At 36.2% G+C, this 21,473-nt stretch overlaps 1 protein-coding gene across 1 annotated transcript in view; it reads right to left on the bottom strand.

Moving 5' to 3' along the window:
* The window catches only part of SEMA3E (semaphorin 3E), a 268,791-nt gene that overhangs the window by 178,974 nt on the left and 68,344 nt on the right, over positions 1-21,473 (bottom strand). The gene's annotated exons all lie outside the window — the stretch shown is intronic.

The following is a 21,473-nucleotide window of genomic DNA, read 5'->3' as shown; positions in this document are numbered from 1 at the left end:
GGGAAGGGAGGGGAATGCAGTGTGTGCAGGACAAGTATATGGCCAGTGGGAGAGGGTGCCCTCCAAAGCGATAGGCTCCCAGTTTCCCAGCAGCAGGAGAGTGAGAACTGGAAAGGACTCCAGAGACCAAGACAAAAAAGACCATTTCCTATGTTACAGTTTACTTAGAAAAAGCCTTATATTCATTTCCTTTTTCTCCATTAGCTCATTTAGATTTCACTTTAGCATCAAGATTGCATTTGTATCAGTATCTTACTATGTACTTAAAAATCACTTTTTACCACTCTCAAATATTTCAGTGTTTCTTACTGAGGAGTGGAAAAGATCTCAGGTTCATTATCCTATCAAGTCTCACATTCTAATGAAGAATAAGTCACTGATATTTAATACAGTGAATGTTTGAATGTATACACATACACACACAAACATATATATCCTTACCAATAGAGATATGAAGATTAGTGTTCAAAATGCAAAGCAAACCATTTAAAGTAATTGATACCAAATCCCAGGTCAAAATTCTATTGATGGAGATATTTATCTTCCTCAAAGTTGTTTAAAGAAAAGTGCAATGCAAAGTAAATTGAAAATGAAATTAAGCAAGCATAATGTTTTAATAAGAAACAATAATGACAACAATTGAAAACTATAAGCAAATCAAAACAAGGCTGAGAATTAATTAATAAATTGTCCTTCCTAAAATTTCAACCATCTGTCTATTTGATGCTGGGAAAGATTGAGGTCAGGAGGAGAAGGGGACGACAGAGGATGAGATGGCTGGATGGCATCACCAACTCAGTGGACATGAATTTGGGTGGACTCCAGGAGTTGGTGATGGACAAGGAGGCCTGGCATGCTGCGGTTCATGGGGTCTCAAAGAGTTGGACATGACTGAGTGACTGAACTGAACTGAACTTAAAGTTTTGAACAACTACTGAATGTTAATTGGAACCAAATTTTCTTTTTAGAATACTGAACTAGACTCCTAAGTACACTTTAATAAATAATACAACTTTATTTATGGATAAATTAATTATAATAAAAATTATAATATAATTATGAATGAATTAATATTTGTGGATTTTATTATTAATTTCATTTATGAATACTATTTATTTACTTACAATTTACAAAATGTACTTTTAAATAAACTTTAATAAGCTATACTTTAGAATATTAATTAACATTTAGGCAGAGAAATCACAGTACACAGTATTCACCCATAAGCACCACATAAGTTCTAATATTCTGATACCATTTCACCAGGGTGCCAAGAAGAATCACTAGTCTATAACCTTCCCCTAATTTTTCCTCCAGTTTGCAAAACTGTTGGCAAAATTTTAGCAGGAAGCACAGACTTTCTTCAAAAGTATTATCAACTATCATACAATTTTGTATGTATTTGTGCTTTCTCTTCACAATTAATTAACTCATTCTGCCATCTACACAACCTAAATAAGGAAAGTAATGCCTGATAGTTTGGTTTGACTGGTTTGCGTGGTCAGACACACTTTGTTAAAAACACCACCCAGATAAAGAATGTATGGTATTATTATATTCTTATCAAATCATATTTAAAGATTTATGTTTAACCTTGAAAATTGGCTGCTAGCCCAAACTTTTTGGTTGCAGCTAGAGGTGGTGGTTACTAGGCTTGTCTAATGCAAACACAGGCCAAGTCAAATTTTCTTCCACCCACAGAGTTTCAGAGGGGTATATCCTGCGTGTTTGCTGCCAGTTAAGGCAAGTTGCCAGACTCCAGTAGACTTACTGAGGCAGATATGTGAAAAAGTTCGCCCACTCTAATGCAGAAGTAATCATCAATCTTTCAACAGAAAATGAAATACACAAGAGTGAGGAATTAATTGGTAGCATTTCCCAGTCTGGATAAGGCTGCCAGATCCAGAGTAATGAACTTTGCTACCCTCAGTAGAATATCTTCTTCCATATCTGGCTCCAGTGAGTCCAAGGTAGGCTCACAAACCAAAGCTTTCGTCTCTTCTATTTCCTGTCTCTGTTCCAGGATTAACCTTTCTCTACTTTCCTTTTAATGCTATGTGCCTATCCCCAGGCCTTTCTTTTCCCATTTTCATACTATGTGTAAGAGCTTGCTGAGAAACAGAGAACTTGATCACTTCTCACATCACAGTGATGCTGTCATTATGATGCAGGTAATTACAAATATTTAATGACTTTAAGTTTGTTCCACCTCAGAGCCCTATTGCACATTTTTCACTGCTTGCTAGAAATAAGTCAAAGTATAAAGGTCTATGATTTGTCTTTCCCCAGGATTTATCTTTTTATAAAAGTTGTAAATATTACAGTACTTGTTAGGTATACTCCAAATCTCATATTTATTTACGTATCAATAAAAATATATATTATTCTGAAATTCCTCTATACAGGAAGGAAAAGTTTCAGTTTAATGCACCCCTGAGACTTTTTCCCTCCCTATGGAGTCTTGAGAAGACCCAAAGGATCTTTCATATCCAGAAGAATGCTTGGTGGGTGGATTCTCTAGTTTTCATGCACATTGTTCATCTCTAAATACTCTATGGTCCCAGACAGCATAGTCCATTGATAGGCTGTCATCCCTCTGGTGTTTCTCAAACTTGGGCATCAAGCTTCTTATTGAGGCTGAGAATCTTAGTGTTGCGAGCACTAAGTACATTTCCCTTAAATAACCACACAGCATCTTTCTCTTAGATATGATCACCTCCCTGGAGCAGGGAAATCAAGGAGAGTAAGCGTCCACACTACTTCCAGGATGCCCTAACTCTCTGGGCCCTTCTAAACTAAATGGCTGTTTTCATCCACAAGTGCAACTCTTACCTCTCTTATCTAAGCAGAAACCCTAAGCATTTTAGGTTTCAGAAAACAAAACCTAGGAGAGGGCTTACTTCTGTATGATAATTTCTTCTTTCAGCCTAACCCCACATGTGCCTCCAAGACAAAGGTACTCACAAACTTCTGGGAATTTCGAAGTGAGAAAATAAACCAAAACACATATCTCATTTTACAGTACATTTTGTTTCCCACCAAACACTTTTTTTTAAAAAAAATGAAGTTTGCACACTACCAGTCCAGTCCAGTTCAGTCACTCAGTCATGTCTGACCCTTTGCAACTCCATGAACTGCAGCACGCCAGGCCTCCTGGTCCATCACCGACTCCAGGAGTCCAACCAAACCCATGTTCATTGAGTCGGTGATGCCATCCAACCATCTCATCCTCTGCTGTCCCCTTCTCCTCCTGCCCTCAATCTTTCCCAGCATCAGGGTCTTTTCAAATGAGTCAACTCTTCACATCAGGTGGCCAAAGTACTGGAGTTTCAGCTTCAACATCAGTCCTTCCAATGAACACCCAGGACTGATCTCCTTTAGGATGGACTGGTTGGATCTCCTTGCAGTCCAAGGGACTCTTAAGAGTCTTCTCCAACACCACAGTTCAAAAGCATCAATTCTTCAGTGCTCAACTTTCTTTATAGTCCAAATCTCACATCCATACATGACTACTGGAAAAATGATAGCCTTGACTAGACGGACCTTTGTTGACAAAGTGATGTCTCTGCTTTTTAATATGCTATCTAGGTTGGTCATAACTTTCCTTCCAAGGGGTACGTGTCTTTTAATTTCACGCTACCACACACTGAAGACTCAGTTTTTGAGTCATTTGAAACATTCCTATCAATATCCTTGATCAATTTATAATTATAAATCTCTTCAATTTATTGTAATACAAAGAATTACAACATGTTTTCTCATTTAATCCCTTAACAAACCAGTACTACTCTTATATCTAAATATTCAATCACTGGATTACATACTCTAAAGAATACAGCTAAATGTAAATGGAATAGTTTTTCAGATGAACATGAGTAGAATCCTGATTTGTACCACTTATTATCTGATAATGAAATCCAGTGATTCTTTTCCTGTTTTTAATATTTGTCAGTATTTTACTTGGCACACTATCTAACAGTTTCTTTAACGATATATTTTTTACAGTTTTATGTTTAATATTTATCCCATCTCTATTATTAAAACTTAATGGAAGTTCTGCTCTTATTTAACTATTTCATCAATTCCCATTGAATCATTATTGTCTACACATCTAAGGTCTAACTCACCTTTATTTAATCATGTAACCTTAAGACATTTCCACCAATATCATCATTGAAGATAAAATAATATTTTGAAAGGAGTTTATTCACCTACCATCTTCTGCTAGATCCCAGACACAAATGCCTTATAAGTTCAAATTTTCGCTTTATTGTCAGCAATATGAATATTTTCTAATTTCCTCAAAATATGATCTTTGTAAAGTCAAATTCAATTGTCTTACCCTCTTTTCTGTATTCCTTGACTTATCAGTTTTTCCACAGCAATGAATGGTGAATCACTGTATTTAAGAATTTTCATATTCAAAATCAAGGGGTTTTTCCTAGTAAGTCAAACAAGCTAGATTATTCACACTATTAGCGATGTATCAGAATCCCTCCCCTTAATCTGCAGAAAATTTACTCTAGTCCATTATTTTTTTCAAATAAGGACCACAGTTTTTACAATGCTTGAGGTTACATTAGTCAATCCATAGAAAATATGTTAAAGAAATATCCAGAGACAAAAAAATCAACTGTCTTCATTTATCTAATCCCCCTTCAATTTTAAACACATATGGTATTGAATATGTTGGTCACCTATCATTTGAAGAAGAGGTAACACCTATATTCACAATTGCGTAAGACAGCTGATACTCTGTGTTGATCAGAAATCGCTGCCTTGAAGGACGTATCAGATTTTTATTATCTTAAACTGGTTATCCTATACAATTTCCATAGGCCAGCTTCTGAATTCTTATGCATATGTGTGACACCCAGTGATATCGGGGAATACTTATATCAGTACATCTATAAACATATGGAGAAGGAAATGGCAACCCACTCCAGTACTCTTGCCTGGAGAATTCCATGGATGGAGGAGCCTGGTGGGCTACAGTTCATGGGGTCGCAGAGAGTTGGACATGACAGCGACTTCATTTTCTTTCTTTCTATAATTCCTTTTGGAGAGAGAAATGGCAACCCACTCCAGTGTTCTTGCCTGGAGAGTCCCATGGACGAAGGGGCCTGGTGGGCTGCAGTCTATGGGGTTGCAAAGAATCGGACATGACTAAGCAACTAACACACACACACATACACATATAGGCATGACTGGGCAATATTTCATTTTGCCATTTTATATTTATCCTTTCCAAATAAGGGGAAATGGAGTCATTACTTTTTCTTTTTGATTTTTTGGTGATTCTTTAAAATTTGGGCCACATCTTTTTCAGAAGGGAAATATAGCAATACACCCTAAATATGAAAAAGAAGTTACTGTCTGACATTCCATTCACTTACCAAAAAAAAAAATATGACTTTTTAGGGAATCTTTTCCCATTTTACATATTCTAGCATAGTCACCAGTTTCAGTATTTCACCTCTATTACTGTTAATATAATGTGACAGATTAAAGATAAACTATTTAAAATGGCAAAAATACCACATCGCAAAATGAGATTTCTTTTAACATTCCTTTATCATCTACCCATCAGGGGATTCAATTTTTTCAAGATGAGTTTTAAAGAGACGCTAAGAGGAATTCAAGCAGACCTTGCTAAGGTTCCCCCCAGTTTCCTATACTTAACTTTTACCCTTTTCCCCATCATATTTTCCCATGAATTTCCATTTTTCATCAAACCTAGCATAAAAAGACAAGTTTAACCACAACTTTGGGTCTTCATTTCCTTATGAAAGTTCCCATGTCATATGAAACTTATATTAAATAAATTTGCATACTTTGATCCTTGGAACAGAGCCACAGTTGAGAATCTAAAAGATTTTGCTTTCTTCTGTATGCAATCCTAATCCATAAACTAAATATAAAATCTCTTGCTGAGTCATCTTTAAAGAACTATGGAATGTCTCTTTTAGCTCAGGATTTTTGTATTTGTATTATGCAAATTTTCAAGCATACCTAAGAAAAAATATCACTATGAATTCCCACACACTTATCATTTAAATCCATTGAGTAAGACTTTGTTCTAACTGTTTTCTCTATCCACTTTGATTTTATTATTTTCTTTGTTGAATTATCATTTGAAATTCCATATGTCAGTAGTATTTCACTCCTGCACACTTAGCTACGCAATTCTAAAACACTTGAATGTGTCAAGGCTTTTTCTTACAATCACATTTTCAATAAAAATTAAGAAATACATATAACAAGTCTCTGTCATAGTATGACTTTAACTCAGGGTTATACATGTCATATGTATAAAGTGATTTTTTCCTATTTTATGACCAAAATAACGATTACAGACTTTCTATGTAAACATAGATCTTAGAGTATGCAATTTCTTCTAAGATTTCAATGTAATCATAAATGAATGCTGTCAAATTAACAAGATATGGAAAGACGAATCCACAGAGAAAAACTGAAACCAAATTTCTCGATATATGATCAGGCAATCCAAGATGGCTGTTCTCTCTCGGTCCATCCTCTGCTGAATCAGTGCCTGCTTCACATACACCCTACTTACGTGACTCACCTTACATACTGGTCCTGCCCCATCTAGTAATTGTTTGAAACCTTAGATTAGAACATCTCCAACAAGATAGCTTGTCAAAGGAACAGTGAGAGGTGTACCCCTTGGCTGGTTTCCCCGTAACCAACTGATTATCCAACCTGGAGTCAATTCTCCCTAAAATGGTAAACTTCCCCAGTCCTTCCCCTGCTGCCATGGCCTGCCACTTATCTGCCCACCTGTCACTATGGATCCTTGCTTCAGACATGTAAGTTCCCCCATCCATTAAAACACAGAAGTCTCCGTCGCTAACTCCAGATTCTTTCCTCCACCTTGCAGATGGACATGCAGGGCTTTCCGGCCGGCCTGCGGGGTGCAGGCCTCCACATGACATGAGGCAGCCACTCATGCTTCTCCAGACCTTGAGTAGAGATATATGCCTTCACTAAGGCTTCTAAATTCTGTGTACAGCTGAGACAATTTTGTGACCATTCTACGCACATAGAGACATTTGAGAAAATTAAAGAGGAAAGAAAAGCATTGGGGCTTATAAAGAAATTCAGTTTACAAAATTTAGTATGTCAGCATTTTCCTAATCCAATAAAATAAGAGCAATTACCTTGCCACTTAAGATAAAAGAAGAGCAGGTTTCTCATACCTTATCCTTAATGCATCATTTTCAGAACATTTAATTTATAAAAACCATAAGAGCACTTCAAAGACTTGGATTTGTCATAGAAACAATCCAAGTCGATAGAGAAAATTTAAACGTAAGTGAAATAATCATGCTTTCTACAGAATAGATGCTGCCTTGAATTCTGTAAAGCAAATACTACTTTTCCTATTATTATTTATTTTGGACCAAACATTCATTTCACCAAAAAAAAAAAAATTTTTTTTTTGCCCTGACATAAGGTATACAAATAAATCAATCTAATAATAGTCTGTTTTTTACATCAAAAAGTATGTGGATGAATGTGTTAGTTTTTCCTTGTTTCTTTCTTCCACCTAAATGGTTTCTATTACCTTTGCTTTTTGCCTACTCCTTTTTTTCCTGTCAGAGGCCAAGTATTTTTCCCATGTATAAAATAGGACCTAAGAAAGTGAGATGCAGTACAATCAAGATTTGTTCACGTCTCAGTGCAAATCAGTGAACAAATCAACTCATAATTTTTACAGATGTAAGAAAGATACTAGAGGTACCCCGGCTGACCCATATTACACATGAGAAAACTAGACCTCCTTTTTCACATCATCATCGGTTCAGTTCCGTTCAGTCGCTCAGTCATCATACCTTTTCATTTTTTTCCTAAATATACTAATCTCTCCTGCCAAGCTTTGGCAAATCTGATTTGTTTTTCTTTGTTTCACACTCATATTTAGTACCATGGATCACTCTATAAACTGGTCATCAATGGATATTCTAAAACCACAAGTATAGAGACCTTGCAAAGAATTCCTGCCCAAGAGGGACTATGCCATGCATCCTGTATTATCTGAAATCAATTTTTTAAGCTACAGATTTTTAAATTTCTGTTCTGCAACCTGTAATTGTTCTTGATCTAACTTCTAATAAATGAAATGGCAGTTCCAAATGTCCTTTGGTCTATTCTCTTTCTGGCATGATAGCAAATATTCATATAGGTATGAATTTTTAATCAGAAAAAAGGGAAAAGAAACTAAAAGGAGAAAAAAAAGTCTCCTTTCCCCTTACTTTCTCTACATATTCCCTTCTCTTCCTGAAGTAACTATTGATAAAAATTTGTTATGTATTTATGAAGAAATAAAACTTTCAGATTGCCAAGAACTTTTCAAGGATATTCTCATTTAATGTATCTTATCCAAGCCAATAAGATATTGGCTGGTTTAAATATTATTCATTCATTCAACAGCTGTTTATTGGCCTCTTTATTAAATGTCAGGCACAATTTTTAGAGTCATGATAAATCAATGAAAAAACAAGCAATGATTCCCACTCTCATGGATCTCATATTTTATGGAAAAAAAGTGTTTAAAAAAGACCTAGGCATTCACAGGATAGGGAACAAACTCTAAATGTTAATGACTCTGTATTTTGTTTAATAGAGCTTTAAAATGGAGGCATTTGTAGGTTTAGGTAGCAGGTATATAATGATATAGAATATTATCTGGGAATCTCAAAATATGTTTGATATATGAATTATTGTACTAAGTTTAAAAATTGCTGAATAAATATAAAGATTACAATATATTAAAGACCAAAAAAGGCTTATGTCACTATACTTTACTTGAAAGTAAATTTGCTTTTGTTACTAAATTTATTTAACAATTAGATTTATAATGTTTCTTCAGTTAGATGCATTTAAATTAAAATGAACCTTACCTAATTTTTCACTGGGCAGGTAAAAGATAAGTAATTTATATTAATCTGTAACTAGGACACAAGATCAAAACAATCACTATATATTTTAAAATATAAGAATGAATATTTTATATTAATATAGTTTAATGAACCTAATGCTATTTTATTGAAATGAATGCTTATGAGAAAATAATTTAAAATTAATTCTATCTAATTTACATTATAAACATCACAACGCTCATTATTTGCAATTTAAAAATATTAATCTATTCATTAATTATCATGAATGCCAGTTATTAATGAACTCTCAAAGGATACAAGTAATTATTTTAAACAGCTGAGATTTGACAAATTATTCAAGAAAATCCTTTTACAAGGTTCTATAAAGTATGAGTAAAATTCTGTACTTCATATCAGTAAAAGATGCCAGTAGTTGCACAAAGGAAAGAAATATATTCTTATCTTCTCCTATTATTCTAAAGAATAAAATTGTTATGGCTGGTACCTTGTGTTTATTTAGCATAAAGCTTACATGATTAAATGCATTCCCCATCTTCCCCAACAAAGCATTATTCTGACAGGGAGGTATGAGATAAACTCATTTTATTCCTAGGAATAAGGCATTATCACTTCATTAAAAATGTACACAATGTGATTCTGAAATAATTTTCTTCTTATTTGCACATATATTCAAGATAAACCCAGTAGCATAGCTTTTCTGTATAAACACAGTGTAGAGGAATAAACAATAATTTTTTTCTGTGTACCAGGTTACAGGAAAAAATTGAAGTCCTTGTCCTGTTAATCTCTCCATTTCACTTGTTCACTTAAACATATTCCTAAGAATAGCTTTCACAGGGTTCATAATTTAAAAATCTAGAAAAGTAGACATAATGTATAGCAAACAATTTCAATCCATGGTGAGAGAAAGCTCTGAAATAAATAGAACCTTTAAAAAAAAAAAAACCGACAAAGATTTGAGGATATTTCTAGCCATCAATCTGACTAGGCCATGAGATGCCCAAGCATTTGGTCAAACATTATTCTGAGTGTGAAGGTGAGGGTATTTCTGCATGAGATTAACATCTGAACCTATAGACTGGGTAAAGCAGAGTGTGCCTCAACCAATCAAAAACCAGAACAGAACAAAATTGCTGAGTAATAGGGAAATCCGCCGGCCTGAATGATCAGCTGAGAGACTGATCTTTTCCTGCCTTTGGATTTAAACTGAAAAGTTGTCTCTTCTTGGATCTTAAGTCCGCTGAGTTTCAGATGGGAATGACATCATTGCTCTCTTGAATCTCCAGGTTGCCAACTGCATGTCTTGAGATTTCTCATGCTCTGCTTGCATGAGACAATTCCTTATAATGAATTTCTTTCTCTATGTATACATCCTATTGGGTCTGTTTATCTGGAGAACCCTGACAAATACATCACTAAACGTGCCCCATTCTACCATGAGTAATATTTCATGTAATATAGTTGAAAGCCCTGACCACCTATGCAGTAGAAAATCTGCATGTAATTTATAGTTGGCCCTCCATATCCTCAGATTCAGTCAACTGCAGATTATATAATACTGTAGTACATAACATTAAAAAAAAAAAAATCTGAGTATAAGTGGACCTGTGCAGTTCAAACTTGTTGATCCAAGGATCAATGGTAACATATGTGAAAAAATACCAGGCTTGATTTTTCAAAACAACAATTTTTCCATATTGTTTTAATTTATAGAGACTGGTACAAAGATTTTACTGAATAATATTTGTGGTCTTCTATGCTACTGGTATTTGGTTTCAAAAGACAAATATAGGATTGTTTAAACAGCATTTCTTTAGTAATTTCCCTTTCAAATGTGAATGTGGCATTTGGGGAGGGGAAGAAAGTTATAAAAATATACATTTATCCACTTTTCAAAAAACACAGTTGTCAAATTATGAAGCAGGAAAAAATAATAGAGCCACTAATATTAGCAGAGATGTATTCCAGATGGGTTTCTTAAATTATGGTTGTATTTCAGAACTAAACTAAATATTTTAATATATTTTAATAAAAATATGGTTGAGAGTCAATGCTACATAACAAACCATAAAAAATATGCTAACAATTCTTCTATTTTAGTATCCTAAAGAAGGAAGATTAAAATTCTAACCTACAGTAGGTTAGGATAACTAATAATGTGTCATGTAATTACAAAAATCAAATTTTCAACAAATATTTTCTTTAATAAACAAGTACAACAGAAATTAAATATAAGCTTCCAAATTTTGCTTTCTGCTTTGCTTTTCTTGAATTGATAACTCCAGTTACATCACTGCTTGAAACTGATGTTTATTTTCAATAATACTGTACTTCACAGGCTATAAATAAAAATTTAGCCAGCTATATGTTATTTGCTAAATGAAGTCCATTTTGATGTTTAATCATCCTAAATTAGCACCAATAATTATTGCTTTTCTTCAACTGTATCAATTTTGAAGTAGCAAAACAGTATTGGATTTGGAGCAAGAGAAAAAGTCCAAATCATTAGTGTGATAATTGTTTGCTGAAGTGCTTTTAAACGGTTATCCTCTTAAGCCCTAGTTCCCTCTTCTGTAAAATGGTACCTTTCCCTAATAATATTTGACAGAATTAGAAGAATATATATATGAAAATAAACTAACATTTTATTTTTGTGTATTTGTGTGTGTGTGTGTGTGTGTGCATCCTAAATCGCTTTAGTCGTGTCCAACTCCTTGTGACCCTATGAACTGTAGCCTGCCATACTCCTCTGTTCATTGGATTTTCTAGGCAAGAATACTGGAGTGGGTTGCCATTTCCTTCTCCAGGGAACACTCCAACCCAGGGATCAAACCTTTGTCTCTTATGTCTCCTGAATTGGCAGGCAGGTTCTTTAGCACTAGAGCCACCTGGTAAGCCAGATACATCCACTGCAACTAGAGAAAAGCCCATGCAGCAGGGAAGACCAGCACAGCCAAAAATAAAGTTTAAAAAAAGCAGGGGGTGGGAAACCATGATTTCCCATCTAGCTCACCTAATTGTCTTTCATGTAAAAAAACTGATAATAATCCAAAGGATTCTTGCTCACCGAAATGCAAATATATTGTGTGTGACGATATGCAATTGATAATTGCCTTTTGAATAAACGTTTTGCATGCATTTATAAATTCATTTCAAAATTCTTTATTTCCTATACATGTGAGTTTCTTGAGTTTCTCAGTCACCTTTGAACTGATTATAACATCTTATTAGTTCCCTCCTTAATAATGATTTAAATTAACCATCGACACATGTTCATTTAATATTTATATGAGCTGAGATTTTAACTTTTTAAAAGTTATTCTTAAAGAGCGCTCTACATTTTAAATAAATTGTATGTTTATATACCAATGGAATTTGCACATTAGAAAAGAATTCTTCAGAAGACTACTTTTGAGCATATTATTTTTGCTCCTTTTAATCTTTTTAATTTTCACACTAGATAATTTTTTGAAGTCTGCAATAGAGTTTAAAACATATGCAATGGGGTAAACTAACTTTGTCAATTACATAATATTGCTTTCCAAAGCACAGATTTTTTAAAAATGGGATAAAAACAAATGATAAACTATGATGAAGTTTATTAGAATTTCCTAATCTAGAAATCCTAAAGAGATTATAATATACACTGTGGGAATTTTAGTGTACTTTTATTGCGCCCTTAATTGTGCTAGGAAAGTATAGCTGCTTTCAAAGAATTAACAAAACCAACAAGGAATCTGTATTTACCACACTATGTACAAATTTGCCAGTGTGAAAATATTGCATAAATGAGAGTTAGATTTACTTTTTCAACATGACAGATGTGAAAACGCACCTTTATCTAAAAAAGTAATAATCCATTTTAAGAGAGCTTTAATCTTACACAAAATAAATCAGGGGTTTATTCAAAGGAAAAAAAAATTCATTCCTCTACACTTCTTTTTTGATAAAATATTTCCTAAGGGGATCCTCTCAGATTTCCTTAAAACTTTGACTGCCCATCTTCCTGTTGAACTCCTAAAATAATTTCATGGTAAAGTTTTCAGGTTTCTAAAAAATACTTCAATTTTCTCTTTCCTGTTTTTCAATTTTGCCTGCCTCTTATTCCCTGATGATACTTCTACCTCTGGCAGGCAACTTAGTTCTTAACACCCTGTCCCTGAAGGAATCAACTGAAACTTTGAATTGAGCTGCTTTTGTAACTCATGTGGGTTCTCACAGTGACTAGTTGATAGCATTTTAAATTCACTCTATAAATTGAGTGTCAATTTTATCTGTAGCCGAATCATAACAAACTGATTTAAAAAGTTAAGCTATTCATTTGGGGTAAGCATTTCATCAATATGCTAACAAAGCAATATTTTCAGATACCCATTGGTGGTGTATATATCATCACTGATTTATAGTTAATAAAATTGAAAATAGACATTTTAGTTTGCATAAGTGGGGAAGCATACTAATTATCATCCAAGCATTGAGTTTTCAAACAGTCTTAAGTCATAGAACTCCTCTTGAAAGAAAGGCATACATGAAATCATCACAAAGCTCAATACTGACCTGGAGCCCTGTATGCAAGGAGGAGGCATTTTGTCCATGGCTTATATCAGACTCCTATACACATAGTATGAAAAAAGGATACCAAGCATTTTACTTGTAATTTATCAGTCTGACATTCAACATTTTAGTTATTGAATGTGCATACTTGAAATGAAAACCTTTCAAAGGAAATTAATTGAAAAGTACATTTAAAAAAACCAACCAACATGGTTTTCTTAACCAACTTGAGATTTTTATCATGGACAATGATTTCTGGTTACATCTACTTGCATGGGGTGGGGGTGGACAGCAGTTGAAAGTTTTAAATTGAAAAAGGACTATTTCTAAATATTGACTATAAACTCTTTTTAAACGGTGAAATTAAGAATGGGGTGTCAGAAAATTTTCCCACCTGGCTTTGGCTTCTGCCAAGAAGCATTCAGAATCCTAGGTACACATCAAGAATTCCTGATGCAGGTAGTGGCACCAGCCAGAGTGAGCTTCCTAGAATCTCCTTTTTCAGTTGAATCTATAAAATGACTACAAGAGTACAAGCACTGTCTTAGAAAGGCATATTTTGGAGAAGCCAAGATGGCGGAGGAATAGGACGGGGAGACCACTTTCTCCCCTACAAATTCATCGAAAGAACAATTCAACACAGAGCAAACTTCACAGAACAACTTCTGATCGCTAGCTGAGCACATCAGGTGCCCACAAAAGCAACCCATTGTCTTCAAAAGGAGGTAGGACAAAATATAAAAGATAAAAAGAGAGACAAAAGAGCTAAGGACGGAGACCCGTCCCGGGAAGGGAGTCTTAATAGAGGAAGTTTCCAAACACCAGGAAACCGTCGCACTGGCGGGTCTGGGGGACGTTTTCGAATCTCGGAGTGCAACCTAACTGGGAGGAAAAATAAATATAACCCACAGATTATGTGCCTAAAAGCAAATCCCAGCAGAAAAGTACCCCAGACACCCGCATCCACCACCAGCAAGTGGGGGCGGAATGGAGAGGAGCCCGCAGCATTGCTTAGGGTAAGGACCGGGCCTGAGCGCCCTGAGGGCAATCGGAGGGAGCTTTTGTGAGTTACCAACTTAAACTGTGGGATAGCAAGAGAGAGAGAGAAAATTAACCAGCTGAACACACTGCCGGCCGTTCACAGAACAAAGGGACCGAGAAAGTCCTGAGGATCTAGCCGGCTGTGGACCGGCCCAGCCCCGCCGAGGCAGGAGGCAGCGGGGAGGGGAAAGGGGCAAACTCGGCCCCAAGGACCGCATCCCCTACTGCACTGCAAACAGGCCTCCAGTTTCTAACCAAAGACTTCCTGAGATTCTGGATGGTCGACATCCGCCGGGAGGGTCGTGGCTAAACACAAGGCCCACGCATCCGACTGGCGCGGGCGGGGACCGCGGCTAGGGCCCCGGAGGGGAGAAGGCGCGCCGCACCGGGGAGAGTGCGCCCCACAAGCTCCTGGCTGCCTGAGCTGCTCGGCCGGGGAAGGCACAAAACGCAGGCGCAACCGAGTCCACGCTTTTGTGGAGAACCCGAAAACTGGAACCGCACGCAACGCAGGGGCCGAGCCGATCAGCCGGGAGCCTGAGCAGTGTAGACGGGGAAAGCAGCGCCCCCCCTCCCCGCAGCGCGACTGAACCAGCGAACCTGAACAAGAGACCACCTCCGCCCGCCTGTGTCAGGGCGGAAATTAGACACTGAAGAGACCGGCAAACAGAAGGCAAATAAACAAAGAGAACCGCTTCAGAAGGGACCAGTGCAACAGATTAAAATCCCTGTAGATAACACTGACTACACCGGAAGGGGCCCATAGATATTGAGAAGTGTAAGCTGGAACGAGGAGCTATCTGAAGCTGCACCAAACCCACACTGACTACAACAGCTCCAGAGAAATTCCTAGATATATTTTTACCTTTTTTTTTTCTTTTCTTTTCTTTTTTATTTTTTTGCTTTTATTTTCTTTTAAAATTCCCTATTACTCCCCCATTACTCCTTAACTTTCATTTTCATATAGTTTTATGATTTTTTTAATTAGGAAAAAAAATTTTTTTCTTTTAAAATCCTCTATTACTCCTCTACTACTCCTTAATTTTCATTCTCATTTCACTATAACCTTGCAAAAAAAAAAAAAAAAAAAGAGAAGTCCTATTTATAAACCGAACTTCATATTTCTAAAATTTTTTGTGTTTCTGTTTTTGTTCTTAATATTGTATTTTTAAGAGTCTAACCTATACTCTAGATTTTTAATCTTTGTTTTTCAGTATGTGATATAAATTTTGGACATTTAAGAATCCAATATTCATTTCCCATTTTTACTCAGGAGTGTGTTAACTCTCTCCCACTTTTGACTATCCGTTTTCTACCTCAGAACACCTCTATTTCCTCCTTTCCCCTTCTCTTCCCAATCCAAATCTGTGAATCTGTGTGGGTGTCTGGCCTACGGAGAACACTTTGGGAACAGAAAGCTGTGTAGATCTGTCTCTCTGCTCTTGAGTCCCCCTTCTCCACCTCCTGCTCATCTCTTATCTCCCTCCTCCCTCTCCTCTTTTTCATGTAACTCTGTGAACCTCTCTGGGCATCCCTCACAGCAGAGAATCTTTTGACCATTCACCTAGAAGTTTTATTATCAGTGCTGTATAGTTGGAGAAGTCTTGAGACTACTAGAATAAAACTGAAATCCAGAGGCAGAAGACTTAAGCCCAAAACCTGAGAACACCAGAAAACTCCTGACTACACGGAACATTAAGTAATAAGAGACCATCCAAAAGCCTCCATACCTACACTGAAACCAACCACCACCCAAGAGCCAGTAAGTTTCAGAGCAAGACATACCACGAAAATTCCCCAGCAATGCAGGAACATAGCCCTGAGTGTCAATTTACAGGCTGCCCAAAGTCACACATAACACATAAACCCATCTCAAAACTCATTACTGGGCACTCCACTGCACTCCAGAGAGAAGAAATCCAGTTCCACGCAAAAGAACACCGACGCAAGCTTCCCTAACCAGGAAACCTTGACAAGCCAATCGTCCAACCCCACCCAGTGGGTGAAACCTACACAACACAAAGGAACCACAGACCTCTAGAATACAGAAAGCCCACTCCAGACACAGCAATCTAAACAAGACGAAAAGGCAGAGAAATACCCAACAGGTAATGGAACATGAAAAGTGCCCACCAAGTCAAACAAAAGAGGAGGAGATAGAGAATCTACCTGAAAAAGAATTTAGAATAATGATAATAAAAATGATCCAAAATCTTGAAAACAAAATGGACTTACAGATAAATAGCCTGGAGACAAAGATTGAGAAGATGCAAGAAACGTTTAATAAAGACCTAGAAGAAGTAAAAAAGAGTCAATCAAAAATGAATAATGCAAAAAAAAAAAATGAATAATGCAATACATGAGATCAAAAACACTCTGGAGGGAACAAAGAGTAGAATAACAGAGACAGAAGATAGGATAAGTGAGGTAGAAGATAAAATGGTGGAAATAAATGAAGCAGAGAGGAAAAAAGAAAAAAGAATCAAAAGAAATGAGGACAACCTCAGGGACCTCTGGGACAATGTGAAATGCCCCCACATTCGAATCATAGGAGTCCCAGAAGAAGAAGACAAAAGGAAAGGCCATGAGAAAATACTCAAGGAGATAATAGCTGAAAACTTCCCTAAAATGGGGAAGGAAATAGCCACCCAAGTCCAAGAAACCCAGAGAGTCCCAAACAGGATAAATCCAAGGCAAAACACCCCAAGACACATATTAATCAAATTAACAAAGATCAAACACAAAGAACAAATACTAAAAGCAGCAAGGGAGAAACAACAAACACACAAAGGGATTCCCATAAGGATAACAGCTGATCTATCAATAGAAACCCTCCAGGCCAGAAGGGAATGGCAGGACATAATGAAAGTAATGAAAGAGAATAACCTACAACCCAGATTACTCTACCCAGCAAGGATCTCATTCAGATATGAAGGAGAATTCAAAAGCTTTACAGACAAGCAAAAGCTGAGAGAATTCAGCACCACCAAACCAGCTCCTCAACAAATGCTAAAGGATCTTCTCTAGACAGGAAACAGAGAAAGATTGTATGAACGTGAACCCAAAACAACAAAGTAAATGGCAAGGGGACCATACCTATCAATAATTACCTTAAATGTAAATGGGTTGAATGCCCCAACCAAAACACAAAGATTGGCTGAATGGATACAAAAACAAGACCCCTATAAATGCTGTCTACAAGAGACCCATCTCAAAACAAGAGACACATATGGACTAAAAGTGAAGGGCTGGAAAAAAATATTTCACGCAAATGGAGAACAAAAGAAAGCAGGAGTCGCAATACTCATATCAGATAAAATAGACTTTCAAATAAAGGATGTGAAAAGAGACAAAGAAGGACACTACATAATGATCAAAGGATCAATCCAAGAAGAAGATATAACAATTATAAATATATATGCACCCAACATAGGAGCACCGCAATATGTAAGGCAAACGCTACCGAGTATGAAAGAGGAAATTAATAGTAACACAATAATAGTGGGAGACTTTAATACCCCACTCACAACTATGGATAGATCAACTAAACAGAAAATTAACAAGGAAACACAAACTTTAAATGACACAATGGACCAGCTAGACCTAATTGATATCTATAGGACATTTCACCCCGAAAAAATCAATCTCACCTATTTCTCAAGTGCACACGGAACGTTCTCCAGAATAGACCACATCCTGGGCCATAAATCTGGTCTTGGTAAATTCAGACAAATTGAAATCATTCCAGTCATCTTTTCTGACCACAGTGCAGTAAGATTAGATCTCAATTACAGGAAAAAATTTGTTAAAAATTCAAACATATGGAGGCTAAATAACACGCTTCTGAATAACCAACATATCATAGAAGAAATCAAAAAAGAAATCAAACTATGCATAGAAATGAATGAAAATGAAAACACAACAACCCAAAATCTATGGGACACTGTAAAAGCAGTGCTAAGGGGAAGGTTCATAGCATTACAGGCTTACCTCAATAAACAAGAAAAAAGTCAAATAAATAACTTAACTCAACACCTAAAGCAACTAGAGAAGGAAGAAATGAAGAACCCCAGGGTTAGTAGAAGGGAAGAAATCTTAAAAATTAGGGCAGAAATAAATGCAAAAGAAACTAAAGAGACCATAACAAAAATCAACCAAGCTAAAAGCTAGTTTTTTGACAAAATAAACAAAATTGACAAACTGTTAGCAAGACTCATTAAGAAACAAAGGGAGAAGAACAAAATTAACAAAGTTAGAAATGAAAATGGAGAGATCACAACAGACAACACTGAAATACAAAGGATCATAAGAGACTACTATCAGCAGCTCTATGCCAATAAAATGGACAAGTTCTTAGAAAAGTATAACTTTCCAAAGCTGAACCAGGAAGAAATAGAAGATCTTAACAGGCCCATCACAAGCAAGGAAATCAAAACTGTAATCAGAAATCTTCCAGCTTTCCACAAAAGCCCAGGATCAGATGGCTTCACAGCTGAATTCTATCAAAAATTTAGAGAAGAGCTAACACTTATCTTACTCAAACTCTTCCAGAAAATTGCAGAAGAAGGTAAACTTCCAAACTCATTTTATGAGGCCACCATCACCCTAATTCCAAAACCAGACAAAGATGCTACAAAAAAAAGAAAACTACAGGCCAATGTCACTGACGAACATAGATGCAAAAATCCTTAACAAAATTCTAGCAAACAGAATCCAACAACATATTAGGAAAATCATACACCATGACCAAGTGGGCTTTATCCCAGGAATGCAAGGATTCTTTAATATCTGCAAATCAATCAATGTAATACACCACATTAACAAATTGAAAGATAAAAACCATATGATTATCTCAATAGATGCAGAGAAAGCTTTTGACAAAATTCAACACCCATTTATGATTAAAACTCTCCAGAAAGCAGGAATAGAAGGAACATACCTCAACATAATAAAAGCTATATATGACAAACCCACAGCAAGCATCACCCTCAATGGTGAAAAATTGAAAGCATTTCCTCTGAAATCAGGAACAAGACAAGGATGCCCACTCTCACCACTACTATTCAACATAGTGTTGGAAGTTTTGGCCACAGCAATCAGAGCAGAAAAAGAAGTAAAAGGAAACCAGGTAGGAAAAGAAGAAGTGAAACTCTCGCTGTTTGCAGATGACATGATCCTCTACATAGAAAACCCTATAGACTCTACCAGAAAATTACTAGAGCTAATCAATGAATGTAGTAAAGTTGCAGGATATAAAATTAACACACAGAAATCCCTTGCATTCCTATACACTAACAATGAGAAAACGGAAAGAGAAATTAAGAAAACAATACCATTCACCATTGCAACAAAAAGAATAAAATACTTAGGAGTATATCTAACTAAAGAAACAAAAGACCTATACCTATAAAACTATAAAACACTGATGAAAGAAATCAAAGAGGACACACCAGATGGAGAAACATACTGTGTTCATCGATTAGAAGAATCAATATTGTCAAAATGGCTATTCTACCCAAAGCAATTTATAGGTTCAATGCAATCCCTATTAAGCTACCAACGGTATTTTTCACAGAACTAGAACAAATAATTTCTCAATTTGTATGGAAATACAAAAAACCTCGAATAGCCAAAGTAATCTTGAGAAAGAAGAATGGAACTGGAAGAATCAACCTGCCTGACTTCAGACTCTACTCCAAAGTCACAGTCATCAAGACAGTATGGTACTGGCACAAAGACAGAAATATAAATCAATGGAACAGAATAGAAAGTCCAGAGATAAATCCATGAACCTGTGGATAGCTTATCTTTGACAAAGGAGGCAAGGATATACAATGGAAAAAAGACAACCTCTTTAACAAGTGGTGCTGGGAAAACTGGTCAACCACTTGTAAAAGAATGAAACTAGAACATTTTCTAACACAATACACAAAAATAAACTTCAAATGGATTAAAGATCTGAATGTAAGACCAGAAACTATAAAACTCCTAGAGGAGAACATAGGCAAAACACTCTCCGACATAAATCACAGCAGGATCCTCTATGACCCACCTCCCAGAATATTGGAAATAAAAGCAAAAATAAACAAATGGGACCTAATGAAACTTACAAGCTTTTGCACTACAAAGGAAACTATAAGCAAGGTAAAAAGACAGCCCTCAGATTGGGAGAAAATAATAGCAAACGAAGCAATAGACAAAGGATTAATCTCAAAAATATACAAGCAACTCCTACAGCTCAATTCCAGTAAAATAAATGACCCAATCAAAAAATGGGCCAAAGAACTAAACAGACATTTCTCCAAAGAAGACATACAGATGGCTAACAAACACATGAAAAGATGCTCAACATCACTCATCATCAGAGAAATGCAAATCAAAACCACAATGAGGTACCATTACACACCAGTCAGGATGGCTGCTATCCAAGTCTACAAGCAATTAATGCTGGAGAGGGTGTAGAGAAAAGGGAACTATCTTACACTGTTGGGAATGCAAACTAGTACAGCCACTATGGAGAACAGTGTGGAGATTTCTTAAGAAACTGGAAATAGAACTGCCATATGACCCAGCAATACAATGTCTGAGCATACACACCGAGGAAACCAGATCTGAAAGAGACACGTGCACCCCAACGTTCATCGCAGCACGGTTTACAATAGCCAGGACATGGAAGCAACCTAGATGCCCATCAGCAGACGAATGGATAAGGAAGCAGTGGCACATATACACCATGGAATATTACTCAGCCATTAAAAAGAATTCATGTGAATCAGTTCTAATGAGATGGAAGAAACTGGAGCCCATTACACAGAGTGAAGTAAGCCAGAAAGATAAAGAACATTACAGCATACTAACACATAGATATGGAATTTAGAAAGATGGTAACAATAACCCTATATGCGAAACAGAAAAAGAGACACAGAGGTACAGAACAGACTTTTGGAGTCTGTG

This window comes from Muntiacus reevesi, chromosome 6 (assembly GCF_963930625.1).
Source record: "Muntiacus reevesi chromosome 6, mMunRee1.1, whole genome shotgun sequence".
NCBI lineage: Eukaryota > Metazoa > Chordata > Mammalia > Artiodactyla > Cervidae > Muntiacus > Muntiacus reevesi.
Note: the sequence above shows the minus strand (reverse complement) of the source record. Positions and strands in the feature narration are given on the sequence as shown.